This window comes from Pseudophryne corroboree, chromosome 6 (assembly GCF_028390025.1).
Source record: "Pseudophryne corroboree isolate aPseCor3 chromosome 6, aPseCor3.hap2, whole genome shotgun sequence".
NCBI classification, from domain to species: Eukaryota; Metazoa; Chordata; class Amphibia; order Anura; family Myobatrachidae; genus Pseudophryne; species Pseudophryne corroboree.
Genome location: NC_086449.1, coordinates 806,998,455 through 807,015,930, shown reverse-complemented (window position 1 = coordinate 807,015,930; position 17,476 = coordinate 806,998,455). Strand labels below are relative to the sequence as shown.

Below are 17,476 nucleotides of genomic sequence, written 5' to 3'. Positions count from 1 at the left end.
TTACACACACAACATTAAATACCTGGAATGCCAGGAAACTCTCCAGAGGGGAGAGCCGGGCTAGGCATTCCGGGCAAAGTACAAACACATCCAGGAGAGAGAAATACCTGCCGTGTCCGGCACACAGGTTTCCCAGTGGGGCCGGCCCTACAGCTTTCATTTGTAAGCACTTCAAGGGAGCGGAACACCTTATAAACCTCCTTTCAAGACTACTTTGCAATGTGTTTTTTAATACATTCACACAATCCTTCATTTCTTATCGGTCCAGTACCTCCAGCGGTGCAAGTATGCGGGTACGCTCGGGTACGGAGTACCCTTAAGGATTTGGCAGCGGGTACGCAGTACCACCAGCCACACACTTTGCCATTACTACAATTATAATGTGCCACAAATCAACAAGATCATGGTTCTTGGCAGCATGACGGCTCCTCCCACTTTGTCAGGGTTACTGGGAGTGTGACAGTGGCTGTATTTTCCTGTTATAATGGAGGCATTACTATATATTGTTATTAAATTGGGGCATTACTATATATTTCTATTATACTGGAGGCAGAGGCGTCACTCACCTCTGTGACACCCGGTGCGGCAACGAGTATAAAGGGGCGGGGCTTCACGTGAATGGGCGTGGCTTAAACAGAGGGGCGGGGCTTCGCGGGCGGAACCCGCTTTTAGATTATTGCAGGCACACAAAGGGGTGGGGCTTTGCGAAAGGGGCGGGGCTTTGCGTCCCGACACCCGTTTTATTTTTCCACTGGGGGGTGTGGGAGGTGAGGGCTGACTCCCGGGAGGTGCTGTCCCTGCAGTGCTGGCTCCTACACAGTGACAGGAGCCGAGTGCTGCACATAATATAACAGTGCAGCACTCTGCTTCTGTCACTCTGCAGGAGCCGGCATTTTGGTGTCACCCCTCGGCGGGTGACACCCGGGAGCGGGCCGCACCCCCCGCACCCCCCTTGTGACGCCACTGACTGGAGGCATTACTATATATTTTTAGCCTTGCCTCCAGATTCCCCCCAAAAAAGGGGCTGTCGTGTGGCCACGCCGCTAGTGTCATGTAGCCACTCCCACTAGCAGTGTGTGACCACGCCCCCTCACACCACATGACCACGCCCATTTTCGGCACTCAGTACCACTAAGAAAAAATTTCTACTTGCACAATTGAGTACCTCACTGCTACTGACAGAACTTGTGCATTGTTCCTGGGTCCTTCCGCCCCCTCTGGCCACCTCCAGCAGTGTGCATGAGTGTATTTAGGGGGTCATTCCAAGTTGATCGCAGCCAGCAACTTTTTGCTGCTGGTGCGATCAACTAATCCACGCCTATGGGGGAGTGTATTTTAGCTTAGCAGGGCTGCGATCGCTTGTGCAGCCCTGCTAAGCTAAAAAAGTTTCCAGCAACCTAGGAGTAAGGCTGGATCTACTTACCCTGTGCGACGGATCCAGCGACATTCCTCCCGGCTCTGACGTCAGACATCCGCCCTCCGTTTGCCGGGACATGCCTGCATTTTCCTTACTACTCCCCGAAAACGGCTGCCAATGGACAGGTGACGCCCCGGAACGCCTTCCTTCTGTCAATCTTCTTACAGTTGCCGTTGCGACCGCTTTCTTCGTAACCAGCGCCATTGCCCGGAGACCCTTGTCGCTTGGCAACAATGTGCGTGTGCAATGCGCATGCAGCGCATGCGCATTCCAGACCCGTTCGCACAGCAGCATAGAACCGCTGCGTGCGAATGGTTCGGAATGACCCCCTTAGTCCATTAACATGGGATGCGGTCAATTTACTTACAATCAAAATCCTGACGGTCAAAATACCGACTACAATTGACCGACGGTCAAAATCCCGACAGGTCAAACTACCAACAAGGTCAAAATACCTACATTTAAAATGTCAACAGGTCAAAAAGTCGACATAAGTTCTTCATGATTTTATCATTGAAACCGACTTGTTCATGCTTTACCATCCCATTGGACCTGGAGGGTGAATATAATAGTGTGCCGAGTGCAGCGAGGCACCATGCCTGAAGCATGGCAAGCGGAGCGAGCCATGCGAGGGGCCGCCGTACACTTAAACGGTGTCCATGTTGACCTGTGTCGACATATACCCCCCCCCCCCAAAAAAAAAAAAAAAAAAACAATTAAAAACTTGTGGTGACTTTTTGACCTGTCACTGGTATTTGACCTTGCTGGTATTTTGATTATCAGGGCTGAATAATGAACAGGTCCCTCAACATGTTGCAGTTGGTCAGTTATGACCGGGCACCTTACAGCCAGTACGTGTGTTTATTCAGCAGCCAAGCCAGGGCCGACCCTAGGTGTAGGCAAACTAGGCAAATGCCTAGGGCATTTGGCATGCCTAGGGGCACAAGCAGGTTCTGCTGATTAAAATGATATGTGGCATGCCTATATTCTGTGAGTGACTGTGGCTGTATCTGCATACGAGATGTTATGTTACTGTTTGTTCCTTGAAATCACTGTAACGTAGCATTTCGTATTCAGATACAGCCACAGTGAATGTTTATAAGGACATTAATAATGTGTGTCATATGTGTAAGGGGCATTACTGTGCGGTATTATGTGTATCAATGCATTACTAATGTGTTGCATTATGTGTATAAGGTGCTCTACTGTGTGGTGTAACGTATAGAAAGGGCACTACTGTGTGGTCTAATGTGAATAAAGAGCAATATGGTGTGGTGTAATGTGAATAAGGAGCAATATGGTGTGGTGTAATGTGAATAAGGAGCAATATGGTGTGGTGTAATGTGAATAAGGAGCAATATGGTGTGGTGTAATGTGAATAAAGAGCAATATGGTGTGGTGTAATGTGAATAAGGAGCAATATGGTGTGGTGTAATGTGAATAAAGAGCAATATGGTGTGGTGTAATGTGAATAAGGAGCAATATGGTGTGGTGTAATGTGATTAAAGAGCAATATGGTGTGGTGTAATGTGAATAAAGAGCAATATGGTGTGGTGTAATGTGAATAAAGAGCAATATGGTGTGGTGTAATGAGAATAAAGAGCAATATGGTGTGGTGTAATGTGAATAAAGAGCAATATGGTGTGGTGTAATGTGAATAAGGAGCAATATGGTGTGGTGTAATGTGATTAAAGAGCAATATAGTGTGGTGTAATGTGAATAAAGAGCAATATGGTGTGGTGTAATGTGAATAAGGAGCAATATGGTGTGGTGTAATGTGAATAAAGAGCAATAAGGTGTGGTGTAATGTGAATAAGGAGCAATACTGTGTGATGTAATGTGAATAAGGGGCACTATCGCATATTAAAATATGAGTAAAGTTGCACTACTGTGTGGCGTTATTTGAATTGGGGATAATATTGTGTGGCCATGCCCCTTCCCAGCAAGAACATGCCCCTTTTTGGGCTGTGCGCCGAATGTGTGCACTGTTCCTATTTAAAATATAGGGGGTAGGAGCACCAAAATGAGGACTGCTATGGGTGAGGGGTGATGGTGCTGGGAAAGGGGTGCAGGGTCAGATGTGGAACTAGCATCTGTGCTAGGGGGCACCAGCAAAAAATCTTGCCTAGGGCATCATATTGGTTAGGGCCGACTCTGAGCAAAGCATTCTGTATTGTGATTGGTTCATTGGCGTTTCTATAATGGATGCAAAGGGTGTGGTGCAGACGGGCCCCTGGATCCATGAGTAGTAAAGACATCCCATGGAATGAGGCAAGGGACTCCCTGTTACTCAATCGTTAACCTTGTACGAAAATGCATTTACAATTTGGTCTACACGATCCTTGAACTGCCGTCATTAGTTTTCAAGAAGAAGCATAATGTTAACAGTAGGGGCAAGACGTAATATTTACCTCGGGGACGAGGAGTCTCGTCTAGGGGCAAATTTCTCCATGACTGAAGTTTTCCAATAAAACTTGGAATAGCAAGCAAGCCTTCAGTAAATAATGTTTTGGCCACAGGCGGCTCGGATATATAGCTGTCTTATTAATAAAACATTTAATTTTACCTCAGATGAAAACAAAAAAATCCAACATGACTATTCTCACACGTGTTAATATGTAGAGAAACGATGTTCTCTGTGAATATTTAAGAAGTCCAGTGAAAACTGTATAAAGTGGTTAAGCAGCGATTTCTCTTCACTGACATCTCATCGCCAATCTTTGTTGAACTATTATAATATGTTTGACCCCTCGACTTCTGCGAGTGTTTTATCTAGTGAGCCAATGAACATTTCACATTTAAGTCACATTACAAGGAGCCCTGATCAAAGAATGTGAGCGAGACGCAGATTTTCTAGAGCTAATTCAATAGTCATGGGTTTTCCAGCAACAAACCTTAATCACTTGGATTTTTGTTCCCAAGCCACAACCAGAAAAATATGTTGACATTTTGTTCGGTTTCATTAAAAAACAGCTCAAATCTCTGAAGCCAGTGAATCAGAATTTCCATGAAACGGTTTCTTAAAATATCTTGTAAACATCACAGTACACTTACTGGAGGCGGCCATTTTGTGTCACCTCCCACAAACACTCCCTGTGTGCGAGTCATACTGGATCATAGTCCTCACGTGCCTAGGGGTGGCACACCACGCTGATAACTAAGGGACAGGTTATTCTTTTTTTTTCGTCATTAAGACTTTTTATATATATTTTATTTAGCAAATGATGGGGGTGGGACAATAGGCAGCAAATTGTGGTCTAGGAGTTGCTAGTAGGGTAAGGCTGAGACTGCTTCGGTGGTCTCGAGGCATCCGGACTGGCACCCAAAATGAAGGGGGCAATGACGTGATTGTGGGAGAGGGAAGCCAATAATGTGCCCAGGGGCGACCTGATCCCTAAATCCGCCCCTGGCTGGTTGGCTGGTACTTTTTGTAGAGGTGGCTCAAGTAGAGGTCAGGAAGCTAAGTATTAAACCTCCATGCTCCTCGTCTTGTGGAGTGAAAAGTTTATGTAATTGTAAGTGGTGGAACTGAGGTAGAAGGAGGAGGTTATACCTTACTGTCTCTCTCTCTCTGCGCACTCCGCGCACTCTGGGGCCTGATCCTGAGTCACATGCATAGTGGCTGCAGCCAGCCGCAGGAGCCTGATTTACTACCTTAGCTCTAATGCATGGGTGCCAGCGGAAACCCATAGCGGAAATTGATAATACACCAGCTACCGCAACGGCCATCATTAGTACATGTGACAGCCCATGCTAGGTGCAACGTCTGTCAGGAACCAGGATCCCTTTGCCGCATGAGTCACTCAGATACACGCACAAGCCAGGGTGGTTCTCTGCCATCGCATTGTCACCCTTCAGTTCCTGCCCTGAAACGCCCAATTTGACAGAAAGGCTGATTCAGTGCGCCCTGTGCCGACCCCATCCCCTAAACCCATGATGTCATGCCTAGAGGCGGGGGACGCTGGCTCTTGGATGTAGAGGTCAGCCCAGAGCCTCCTTGGCTCCTGACGGCAGGGTGCTGTGGAGAAAGTCACATGCAGGTGCTGTGGGGCAGCCACGGTGCCCACCCCAGGGTCCTGCGCCCTGTGTGAGGAAACCGCTCGCACAACCCTAGTTGCGGCCCTGTGCGGGCACATCAGGCTATCTCCATATTAGTGAGCAGAGCTTTCTGTGGCAGCCACACACACTTGTCAGATCACTGCTCTCCCATTATACAGCAAGCGGCTAAGCAGACGCCACAGTAGATGACAGGGGAATTGGAATAAGGGTCGAACGACACTTAATGCTGCCGGCTAATTGATTTTTATTCACAGTTACAGATGAACAATGGACGGGATCCTGACACAGTCTCCCTGTGAAATGAGAATGAATATTCAATTTACGCAGCGTCTGCATTGATCTATGTGGAGAAAGCGTATGGTCCATGCAAGAGGTTGCAGTCTCTGTGGGGAAAGGACCTCTTCTCCCCTGTGCTTGATGCCTGGAACAGCTGGCAGCCGGCGATACACATAACATTTATTTTCCCAGATGTGTGCGAGCAGCTAAGTGCTCTCTGTATCTCGTGTTCCCATAACCTGAGAAAAATTATAATTTATTTATTAAAATGTATAAGTCCCCTGTAAGCGGCTCACTGACAGCAGGCTGCCTCTATTCCCTATTACCTTCATCATAGTACTTGCTACATTGGGGGTCATTCCGAGTTGATCGCTAGCTGGCGTTGTTCGCTGCGCAGCGACCAGTGTAAAAAACGGCTAATCAGCGCATGCATAGGCACCGCAATGCGCACACGCGTGGTACGGGTAGAAAGTCCATTGTGGTTTTGCACTGGTTCTAGCGACGATTCCAATCGCACAAACGGCCGCAAGGTGATTGACAGAAAGAGGGCGTTTCTGGGTGTCAACTGACCGTTTTCAGGGAGTGCTTAGTAAAACGCAGGTGTGTCGGGGAAAAACGCAGGCGTGGCTGGGCGTTCGCTGGGCGGGTGTGTGACGTCAAAAGCCGTCCCTCCGTCGTTAGAATCAACGCACAGGATAAGTAACTACAGGGCTGCTCTTGTTTTGCACAAACAGATTTTGCAGGCGCTCTGCTGCACAGGCGTTCGCACTTCTGCAAAGCGAAAATACACTCCCCCGTGGGCGGCGGCAATGCGTTTGCACGGCTGCTAAAAACTGCTAGCGAGCGATCAACTCGGAATGACCCCCCCTGTGTAGTATTAACCCTGCACTTATCAGGAGTATTAGGTATATTTAGACAAGTTTACAGATGCAGAGTACATGTGAATTCTCAAGTCCTGCCTACTATTGCTTTGAGACCATTCTTCCCGTCTCTCCATCGGTTGCCTGTATTTTACCGACTCCAAGGTAAAATAAATACTTCTGCTTACACACACGGCTATTCATGAAACTGCACCAACATATATCTGTTCACTTATCCCAAAATATCTCCCAGCTGGACCTCTCTGCTCTGCACAAGATCTGCGTCGCTCATACACATGCGTTACCTGCTCCCATTCACAGTTACAGGACTTTTTTTTACTGACTGCTCCCACTCTGTGGAATGCCCTCCCACGCACAATAAGACTTTCCTCTAGTCTCCAAATCTTCAAGTGTTCCCTGAAAACTCACCTAAGCTCACCTTCAGCTTATGAGATCCCAGAATTAGCCATGTATCCTCCGCAAACTTTTATACTTGCCCCCCGCTCTACATAGTCCACATATAGCTTGACATATGTTATCTCTACACTCACACATCCCGCTAAACCCAGGGCAACATTGCATCATATAGCCCACCAGTGACCTCCGCAATCTGGCTAGACATATTTGCAATATTTAGGACCTATCCTTGTGTATCGGTGCCTGTTGCCTAATAAATTGTAAGCTTGCAAGCAGGGCCCTCGGACCCCTGTCTGCCTGTTGTTACCCGGGCTTGCTTTAGTTCTATTTTGCTCCCAATCGTATAGCAGAATGGAATATGATGGCGCTATATAAGTAACTGTTAATAATACATGATGTTCTATTAGTAGGGTAGAGAGCAGCTCCCAAAGGAGCCTCTGAGAGCCAAGACCCTGCTAAAAATATCCCCAGCCTGAGTCATTTATCTAGACAAACAAATTATTTTTTATTTACAGGAATATACACCCACACATACATATACTATGTAATTCATTGCGCCCTACGGGCGCTCCTCACACCGTCGTGAGGGGCTACGCCCCCTTAACCCTTGCACGCCCTTGTGGCGTGCAATATTTGTATTATATGTGGTATTACCTCCAATCATAATTGTGTGAGTGGTTAAATACTGCACGGACAAAGGGCGTGCGATAGTTAAGGGGTCGTAGCTCTTTGCAACGGCGTGAACAGCGCACGCAGGGCCTGATGAATCACCTAGTAGGTGCTGTGATTGGGGGAGTTGCGGGTGCGGAGGAGACGCGGATGGGGGGAGGGGGTCCAGGGGTGCCACGGGTGGGGAAGGGGTGGTTTAGGGGTTGGCACAGGTGGGGGAGGGGCTGGTGCGGTGATGCCACGGGTGGGGGCGGGTGCAGGGGTGCCGCGGGTGGGGGTCCGGAGCCACCGAGGGTGATGCTGGTGGGGGAGGAGCAGGTGCGGGGGTGCTGCTGGTGGGGGAGGGGGTCCGGAGCCATCGCGGGTGGTGGAGGGAGGTGTGTGAGGTGCCGTGGATGGGGCCCGGAGGTACTGCGAGTGGGGGAGGGATGGGTAATGCTTCTCCTGCTTCTCCTCCTGGAAGCAGCTAAGCTGCTGCCCTCCCTTTGGCAGTGGCTCTCCCGGAGACTTGCACTGCAGCTGGTCTTTATGTGTCAGTGCCCCTGTTTGCCTGCGAGGGATATTTTTTTTTAAATCGATAATCATCAATAAAAATCCATAAAAACAGCTAAAATCATTTAATTTGTGCATTCCAAAACATGAAATTCAGATATAAAATCCGAATTCTGAATCACAGGAAGATTCAAACTGGGGCATTTGGATCAGGGTTTGGTTTGGTTCAGACCCACAAAATATGGGTGGATTTGGATTTCTGAAGAACCGAATCGCACATCTCAACTTCTTACACATAGATTTCTAGTAATTACAGCAGTCACTATTTACCTTGACCTCAACTTATTGCTTAACTAGGTCCGGGCACGAGAAGAAGTAGCGGCTGTCTTCTTTAATCATTTAACATTTTGATTTCTTAGGTTTAGGCATGCATAGCCTTTCCTATTTTATTGAGCCATTTTACCATAGCTGTCTTCTGTTCCAGACATTCTCTGAGATTGATTTCTCCCCTCTGGGAGACCAGTGAGGACATGTCCACCCTTGTGGAGTGTTCCCGGTATGCAGTGGTTAGTAACTATCAAAAGTGGTCCAAGGAAGGACAACCAGCATACTGGTGATAGAGTCATGGGCACCCAAGTCTCAATGATGCATGTGTGGAGTGAAGAGGAGTGAAGACCAGCCCATATGGGGCCTAATTCAGACCTGATTGCTCGCTAGGGTTTTTTTTGCAGTGCTGCGAGCAGATAGTCGCCGCCTATAGGGGAGTGTATTTTTGCTTTGCAAGTGTGCGACCGCATGTGCAGCCGAGCGGTACAAAAAAGTTTTGTGCAGTTTCTGAGTTACCCAGAACTTACTCAGCCGCTGCGATCACTTCAGCCTGTCCGGTCCCAGAATTGACATCAGACACCCGCCCTGCAAACGCTTGGACACGCCTGCGTTTTTCCAAACACTCCCAGAAAACGGTCAGTTGACACCCACAAACGCCTTCTTCCTGTCAATCTCCTTGCGATCGGCTGTGCGAATGGATTCTTCGTACAATCCATCGCCCAGCAACGATCCACTTTGTACCCGTATGACGCACCTGCGCATTGCGGTGCATACGCATGCACAGTTCTGACCTGATCGCAGCGCAGTGAAAAATCCTAGCGTGCGATCAGGACTGAATCACCTCCATGGTCCAATCCCATAGATGAGCAACTGGAGAACAAATTGCTGGGAAAGGTTAAGGCTGGCTATGATATAAAGGTGTCTGAAAACACAGGGCATCAGTGCAGCTTGCTACGTAGCCACATAATGGTCAGAGTGCACCTATAATGGGCATGTGAGCAGAGCCGGCCTTAGGCATAGGCATAGTAGGCGAATGCCTAGGGCATTTGGTATGCCATGGGGCACAAGCAGCTTATGATGATTAGAATGATATGTGGCATGCCTATATTCTGTGTGACTGTGGCTGTATCTGAAATGCTACGTTACAGTGTATTCCTGGAAATCACTGTAACGTAGCATTTCGTATGCAGATACATCCACAGTCACACACAGAATATAGGCATGCCACATATCATTTTAATCAGCAGAATTAGCGGGCGTGTGAGTGCTGTGTGCGGGTGGGATGGTTGTGCAATAGTGTTCGGCATATGTGTAAGGGGCATTATGTGTGTCATGTGTTTCAATGCATTAATAATGTGCGGCATATGTGTAAGTGCATTATGTGTATAATAAGAATTTACTTACCGATAATTCTATTTCTCGGAGTCCGTAGTGGATGCTGGGGTTCCTGAAAGGACCATGGGGAATAGCGGCTCCGCAGGAGACAGGGCACAAAAAAGTAAAGCTTTACTAGGTCAGGTGGTGTGCACTGGCTCCTCCCCCTATGACCCTCCTCCAGACTCCAGTTAGGTACTGTGCCCGGACGAGCATACACAATAAGGGAGGCATTTTGAATCCCGGGTAAGACTCATACCAGCCACACCAATCACACCGTACAACTTGTGATCTAAACCCAGTTAACAGTATGACAACAGAAAGGGCCTCTTAAAGATGGCTCCTTAACAATAACCCGAATTAGTTAACAATAACTATGTACAAGTATTGCAGATAATCCGCACTTGGGATGGGCGCCCAGCATCCACTACGGACTCCGAGAAATAGAATTATCGGTAAGTAAATTCTTATTTTCTCTATCGTCCTAAGTGGATGCTGGGGTTCCTGAAAGGACCATGGGGATTATACCAAAGCTCCCAAACGGGCGGGAGAGTGCGGATGACTCTGCAGCACCGAATGAGAGAACTCCAGGTCCTCCTTTGCCAGGGTATCAAATTTGTAAAATTTTACAAACGTGTTCTCCCCCGACCACGTAGCTGCTCGGCAGAGTTGTAATGCCGAGACCCCTCGGGCAGCCGCCCAAGATGAGCCCACCTTCCTTGTGGAGTGGGCTTTTACAGTTTTAGGCTGTGGCAGGCCTGCCACAGAATGTGCAAGTTGAATTGTGTTACAAATCCAACGAGCAATCGACTGCTTAGAAGCAGGTGCGCCCAACTTGTTGGGTGCATACAATATAAACAGCGAGTCAGATTTTCTGACTCCAGCCGTCCTTGCAATGTATATTTTTAAGGCTCTGACAACGTCCAACAACTTGGAGTCCTCCAAGTCGCTAGTGGCCGCAGGCACCACAATAGGTTGGTTCAGATGAAATGCTGATACCACTTTAGGGAGAAAATGCGGACGAGTCCGCAGTTCTGCCCTATCCGAATGGAAGATTAGATAAGGACTTTTATAAGATAAAGCCGCCAATTCAGATACTCTCCTGGCAGAGGCCAGGGCTAGTAACATAGTCACTTTCAATGTGAGATATTTCAAATCCACCTTTTTCAATGGTTCAAACCAATGGGATTTGAGGAAATCTAAAACTACATTTAGATCCCACGGTGCCACCGGAGGCACCACAGGAGGCTGTATATGCAGTACTCCCTTGACAAAAGTCTGGACCTCAGGGACAGAGGCCAATTCTTTTTGGAAGAATATTGACAGGGCCGAAATTTGAACCTTAATGGATCCCAATTTGAGACCCATAGATAATCCTGATTGCAGGAAATGTAGGAAACGACCCAGTTGGAATTCCTCCGTCGGAACCTTCCGATCCTCGCACCACGCTACATATTTTCGCCAAATGCGGTGATAATGTTTCACGGTGACTTCCTTCCGTGCCTTAATCAAGGTAGGAATGACTTCTTCTGGAATGCCTTTCCCTTTTAGGATCTGGCGTTCAACCGCCATGCCGTCAAACGCAGCCGCGGTAAGTCTTGAAAAAGACAGGGACCCTGCTGTAGCAGGTCCCTTCTCAGAGGTAGAGGCCACGGTTCGTCCGTGAGCATCTCTTGAAGTTCCGGATACCAAGTCCTTCTCGGCCAATCCGGAACCACTAGTATTGTTCTTACTCTTCTTTGCCGTATGATCTTCAATACCTTTGGTATGAGCGGCAGAGGAGGAAACACATACACTGACTGGTACACCCAAGGAGTTACCAGTGCGTCCACAGCTATTGCCTGTGGATCTCTTGACCTGGCGCAATATTTGTCCAGTTTCTTGTTGAGGCGAGACGCCATCATGTCTACAATTGGTCTTTCCCAACGGTCTATTAACATGTTGAAGACTTCTGGATGTAGACCCCACTCTCCCGGATGAAGATCGTGTCTGCTGAGGAAGTCTGCTTCCCAGTTGTCCACGCCCGGGATGAACACTGCTGACAGTGCTATCACGTGATTCTCCGCCCAGCGAAGAATCTTGGCAGCTTCTGCCATTGCACTCCTGCTTCTTGTGCCGCCCTGCCTGTTTACATGGGCGACCGCCGTGATGTTGTCCGACTGAATCAACACCGGCTTTCCTTGCAGGAGAAGTTCCGCCTGGCTTAGAGCATTGTAGATTGCTCTTAGTTCCAGAATGTTTATGTGAAGAGACTTTTCCAGACTCGTCCATACTCCCTGGAAGTTTCTTCCTTGTGTGACTGCTCCCCAGCCTCTCAGGCTGGCGTCCGTGGTCACCAGGATCCAATCCTGAATGCCGAATCTGCGGCCTTCTAATAGGTGAGCCTTCTGCAACCACCACAGAAGTGACACCCTTGTCTTTGGTGACAGGGTTATTCGCAGGTGCATCTGCAGATGCGACCCTGACCATTTGTCCAACAGATCCCTTTGGAATATTCTTGCATGGAATCTGCCGAATGGAATTGCTTCGTAAGAAGCCACCATTTTTCCCAGGACTCTTGTGCATTGATGTACTGACACTTTTCCTGGTTTTAGGAGGTTCCTGACCAGATCGGATAACTCCTTGGCTTTTTCCTCTGGAAGGAAAACCTTTTTCTGAACCGTGTCCAGAATCATTCCTAGGAACAGCAGACGTGTTGTCTTAGCACCTCTTGAGATAGTGCTAAAGCTGTCTCCAGCTGTTCTCTGGACCTTGCCCTTATTAGGAGATCGTCCAAGTATGGGATAACTAATACGCCTTTTCTTCGAAGAAGAATCATCATCTCGGCCATTACCTTGGTAAAGACCCGAGGCGCCGTGGACAATCCGAACGGCAGCGTCTGAAACTGATAGTGACAGTTTTGAACAATGAACCTGAGGTACCCCTGGTGTGCGGGGTAAATCGGAACGTGTAGATACGCATCCTTGATGTCCAAGGATACCATAAAGTCCCCTTCTTCCAGGTTCGCTATCACTGCTCTGAGTGACTCCATCTTGAACTTGAACTTTTTTATGTAGAGGTTCAAGGACTTCAGATTTAGAATAGGCCTTACCGAGCCATCCGGCTTCGGTACCACAAATAGAGTGGAATAATACCCCTTTCCTTGTTGTAATAGGGGTACTTTGACTATCACCTGCTGAGCGTACAGCTTGTGAATGGCTTCCAACACCCTCTCCCTTTCGGAAGAGACGGTTGGTAAGGCAGACTTCAGGAAACGATGAGGAGGATCCGTCTCTAATTCCAACCTGTACCCCTGAGATATTATCTGCAGGATCCAGGGGTCTACCTGCGAGTGAGCCCACTGCGCGCTGTAATTTTTGAGACGGCCCCCCACTGTCCCCGAGTCCGCTTGAGAGGCCCCAGCGTCATGCTGAGGTTTTTGCAGGAGCCGGGGAGGGCTTCTGTTCCTGGGAAGGAGCTGCCTGTTGGTGTCTCTTCCCTCTTCCTCTGCCTCGTGGCAGGTACGACAAGCCCTTTGCTCTCTTATTTTTGTAGGAGCGAAAAGGCTGCGGTTGAAAGGTCGGTGCCTTTCTCTGTTGGGGAGTGACTTGAGGTAAAAAAGTGGATTTCCCGGCAGTAGCCGTGGCCACCAAGTCTGATAGACCAACTCCAAATAACTCCTCCCCTTTATACGGCAAAACCTCCATGTGACGTTTTGAATCCGCATCGCCTGTCCACTGTCGTGTCCATAAGGCTCTTCTGGCTGAAATGGACATAGCACTCACCCGAGATGCCAGTGTGCAAATATCCCTCTGTGCATCACGCATATAGATAAATGCATCCTTTATTTGTTCTAACGACAGTAAAACATTGTCCCTATCTAGGGTATCAATATTTTCAATCAGGGATTCTGACCAAACTACTCCAGCACTGCACATCCAGGCAGTTGCTATAGCTGGTCGTAGTATAACACCTGCATGTGTGTATATATTCTTTTGAATAACTTCCATCTTTCTATCTGATGGATCCTTAAGTGCGGCCGTCTCAGGAGAGGGTAACGCCACTTGTTTGGATAAGCGTGTGAGCGCCTTGTCCACCTTAGGGGGTGTTTCCCAGCGCGCCCTAACCTCTGGCGGGAAAGGGTATAATGCCAATAACTTTTTTGAAATTATCAACTTTTTATCAGGAGCAACCCACGCTTCATCACACACGTCATTTAATTCTTCTGATTCAGGAAAAACTGTTTGTAGTTTTTTCACACCATACATAATACCCTGTTTTACGGTATCTGTAGTATCAGCTAAATGTAACGTCTCCTTCATTGCCAAAATCATATAACGTGTGGCCCTACTGGAAAATACGTTTGAATTTCTACCGTCGTCACTGGAATCAGTGCCCGTGTCTGGGTCTGTGTCGACCGACTGAGGCAAAGGGCGTTTTACAGCCCCTGACGGTGTTTGAGGCGCCTGGACAGGCATTAATTGATTGTCCGGCCGCCTCATGTCCTCAACTGACTGTTTAAGGGAAGATAAACCATCACGTAATTCCACAAATAAAGGCATCCATTCTGGTGTCGACCCCCTGGGGGGTGACATCTGCATATTTGGCAATTGCTCCGCCTCCACACCAATATCGTCCTCATACATGTCGACACCACGTACCGACACACACCGCAAACTCACAGGGAATGCTCTAATGAAGACAGGACCCACTAGCCCTTTTGGGGAGACAGAGGGAGAGTCTGCCAGCACACACCACAAAGCGCTATATATACAAGGGATATCCTTATATTAAGTGCTCCCTTATAGCTGCTTTAATATATATATATATAGCCATTAATGTGCCCCCCCTCTCTGTTTTACCCTGTTTCTGTAGTGCAGTGCAGGGGAGAGACCTGGGAGCCGTTCTGACCAGCGGAGCTGTGACAGAAAATGGCGCCGTGTGCTGAGGAGATAGGCCCCGCCCCTTTTTCGGCGGGTTCTTCTCCCGCTATTTTTCCAGTCAGGCAGGGGTTAAATATCTCCATATAGCCCCTATGGGCTATATGTGAGGTATTTTTAGCCTTGTATAAGGTTTATATTTGCCTCTCAGAGCGCCCCCCCCCAGCGCTCTGCACCCTCAGTGACTGCCCAGTGAAGTGTGCTGAGAGGAAAATGGCGCACAGCTGCAGTGCTGTGCGCTACCTTATGAAGACTGAGGAGTCTTCAGCCGCCGGTTTCCGGACCTCTTCACGCTTCAGCATCTGCAAGGGGGTCGGCGGCGCGGCTCCGGGACCGGACTCCACGGCTGGGCCTGTGTTCGATCCCTCTGGAGCTAATGGTGTCCAGTAGCCAAGCAGCAAATCCACTCTGCATGCAGGTGAGTTTACTACTTTCCCCCTAAGTCCCACGTTGCAGTGATCCTGTTGCCAGCAGGACTCACTGTAAAGAAAAAAAAACCTAAACTAAACTTTCTCTAAGCAGCTCTTTAGGAGAGCCACCTAGATTGCACCCTTCTCGTTCGGGCACAAAATCTAACTGGAGTCTGGAGGAGGGTCATAGGGGGAGGAGCCAGTGCACACCACCTGACCTAGTAAAGCTTTACTTTTTTGTGCCCTGTCTCCTGCGGAGCCGCTATTCCCCATGGTCCTTTCAGGAACCCCAGCATCCACTTAGGACGATAGAGAAAAGGGCATTAATAAAGGTTGGCATAATGTGTAAGGTGCATTATGTTTATGAGGACATGTGTGTGTTGTCACGATCCGGATAACTGGACGCCGTTTCCTGCCTGTTAGATGGCTCCTGAGGTTGGCTCAGCGAGCCAGGGCCGGGCTATAACTATGTCTTGGGTTACATTTCATGGGTATTGCCTGCAGCACTGGTTCAGCGGCCTCCTTAGTGTACGGTGGTGTGGCGCTGTCAGCCCCATTGCGGCCGTCACTGCCGCGCCTGTGGTCTTCCGCTGGATGTGCGTCCTCTGTATGCCACAGCCGCCATCCCTGTGGCCGCAGTGCGCATCTGGGCGCGTGAAGTTTCTGCTGCTGCGGCCTCCGCCGCCATTACCTTTTGACACATGGTTTCTGAGTGCTTCTTTCCCCTTCAATCTCCGTCAATGGGCGCAGCCATTTTGGATTGAATCACATGTTACTCTTCTCACCTATCCGCAGTGCTGCCAGAGCCTGAGCATAATTGTCAGCCAATCCCTGCTATCCAGCAGGTATAAATATCCTATCCCAGCACCCAGAAGGTTGTCAGTGCTTCCATTGTCTCTCCAGCGTTCCTGTATGCAGCATCACTAAGGACTCTCCTGTGAACACTCCCTGCAGTATAGCCTGACTCCCTTGAGGTTACTCTCTGCAGTGCAGCTCCAGTTCTCCTGTGCTGATGCTCTGTGGTGCAACCTGTCTGCCTTGTTTCCGCACCCAGCGCTAGCAGAGTGTATGACTCCGGCTTCCAGCAGCCACTCTCCAGCAGTCCTCTGTCTCCACTCCTACCAGGGGTGTAGTATGGTATGCCAGCGGCCGGGCTCCCGGCGACCAGCATACCGGCGCCGGGAGCCCGACCGCCAGCATACCGACAGCGTGGCGAGCGCAAATGAGCCCCTTACAGGCTCGCTGCGCTCGCTACGCATGCCACGCTATTTATTCTCCCTCCAGGAGGGTCGTGGACCCCCACGAGGGAGAATATCTGTCGGTATGCTGACTGTTGGGACTCCGGCACCGGTATACTGTGCGCCGGGATCCCGACAGTCGGCAACCTGAAGACCACCCCCTACCAGTACTCACCATTACAGTGGAGTATTATCACCTGCGATCCCCGGCAACACTTTATGCTTCACCCGTGTTCCCAAGTATCATAAAGCACTTCCACTAATACTCCGGATTACTGGTCTTAACCAGTTGTGATTCAGAGACTCACTTGTGACATTTATTGTTTGGTTACATATTTTTTGACTTTTATGATTTAATAAAAACCCTCAAAGGCACCTCCTGTTGTCGTGGTCACGCCTTCGGGCATCTGGTACTACTGTCTCAGCGCATGTCTAGGAGTCCTCTCTCACCTCCTAAATTCAGGTACCCATCAGCCCCTACAACTGAGGCTTCCAGCTACCGACACCAGCCCTCAGTTGTGACATGTGTCATATGTGTAAGGGGCATTACTGTGAGGTATTATGTGTATAAAAAGGCATTACTAATGTGTGGCATTATGTGTATAAGGTGCACTACGATGTGGTGTAACGTATAGAAAGGGCACTACTGTGTGGTCTAATGTGAATAAAGAGCAATGTGGTGTGGTGTAATGTGAATAAGGGGCACTACTGTGAGGAGTAACGTATATATGGTAAAGTGGTAATACTGCGTGATGTAACGTGAATAAGGGACACTATTGCATTATACAGCATAATGTGAATAAAATTGCAGTACTGTGTGAAATAATTTCAACTGGGGGTACTATTGTGTGCCCATGCCCCTTCCCAGCAAGAACACGCCCCATTTTGGGCTGCGCGCAGAATGTGCACATGTTCCTATTTAAAATATAGAGAGTAGGAACACCAAAATGAGGACTGCTATGGGTGAGGGGTGATGGTGCTTGGAAAGGGTGCAAGGTCAGAGGCAGAAGTAGTGTCG

General features: G+C 48.7%; 1 long non-coding RNA gene across 1 annotated transcript in view; it reads right to left on the bottom strand.

The window, feature by feature from the left end:
- LOC134935761 (uncharacterized) overlaps window positions 1–17,476 on the bottom strand; it is a 56,448-nt gene that overhangs the window by 29,193 nt on the left and 9,779 nt on the right. The window lies entirely within an intron of this gene.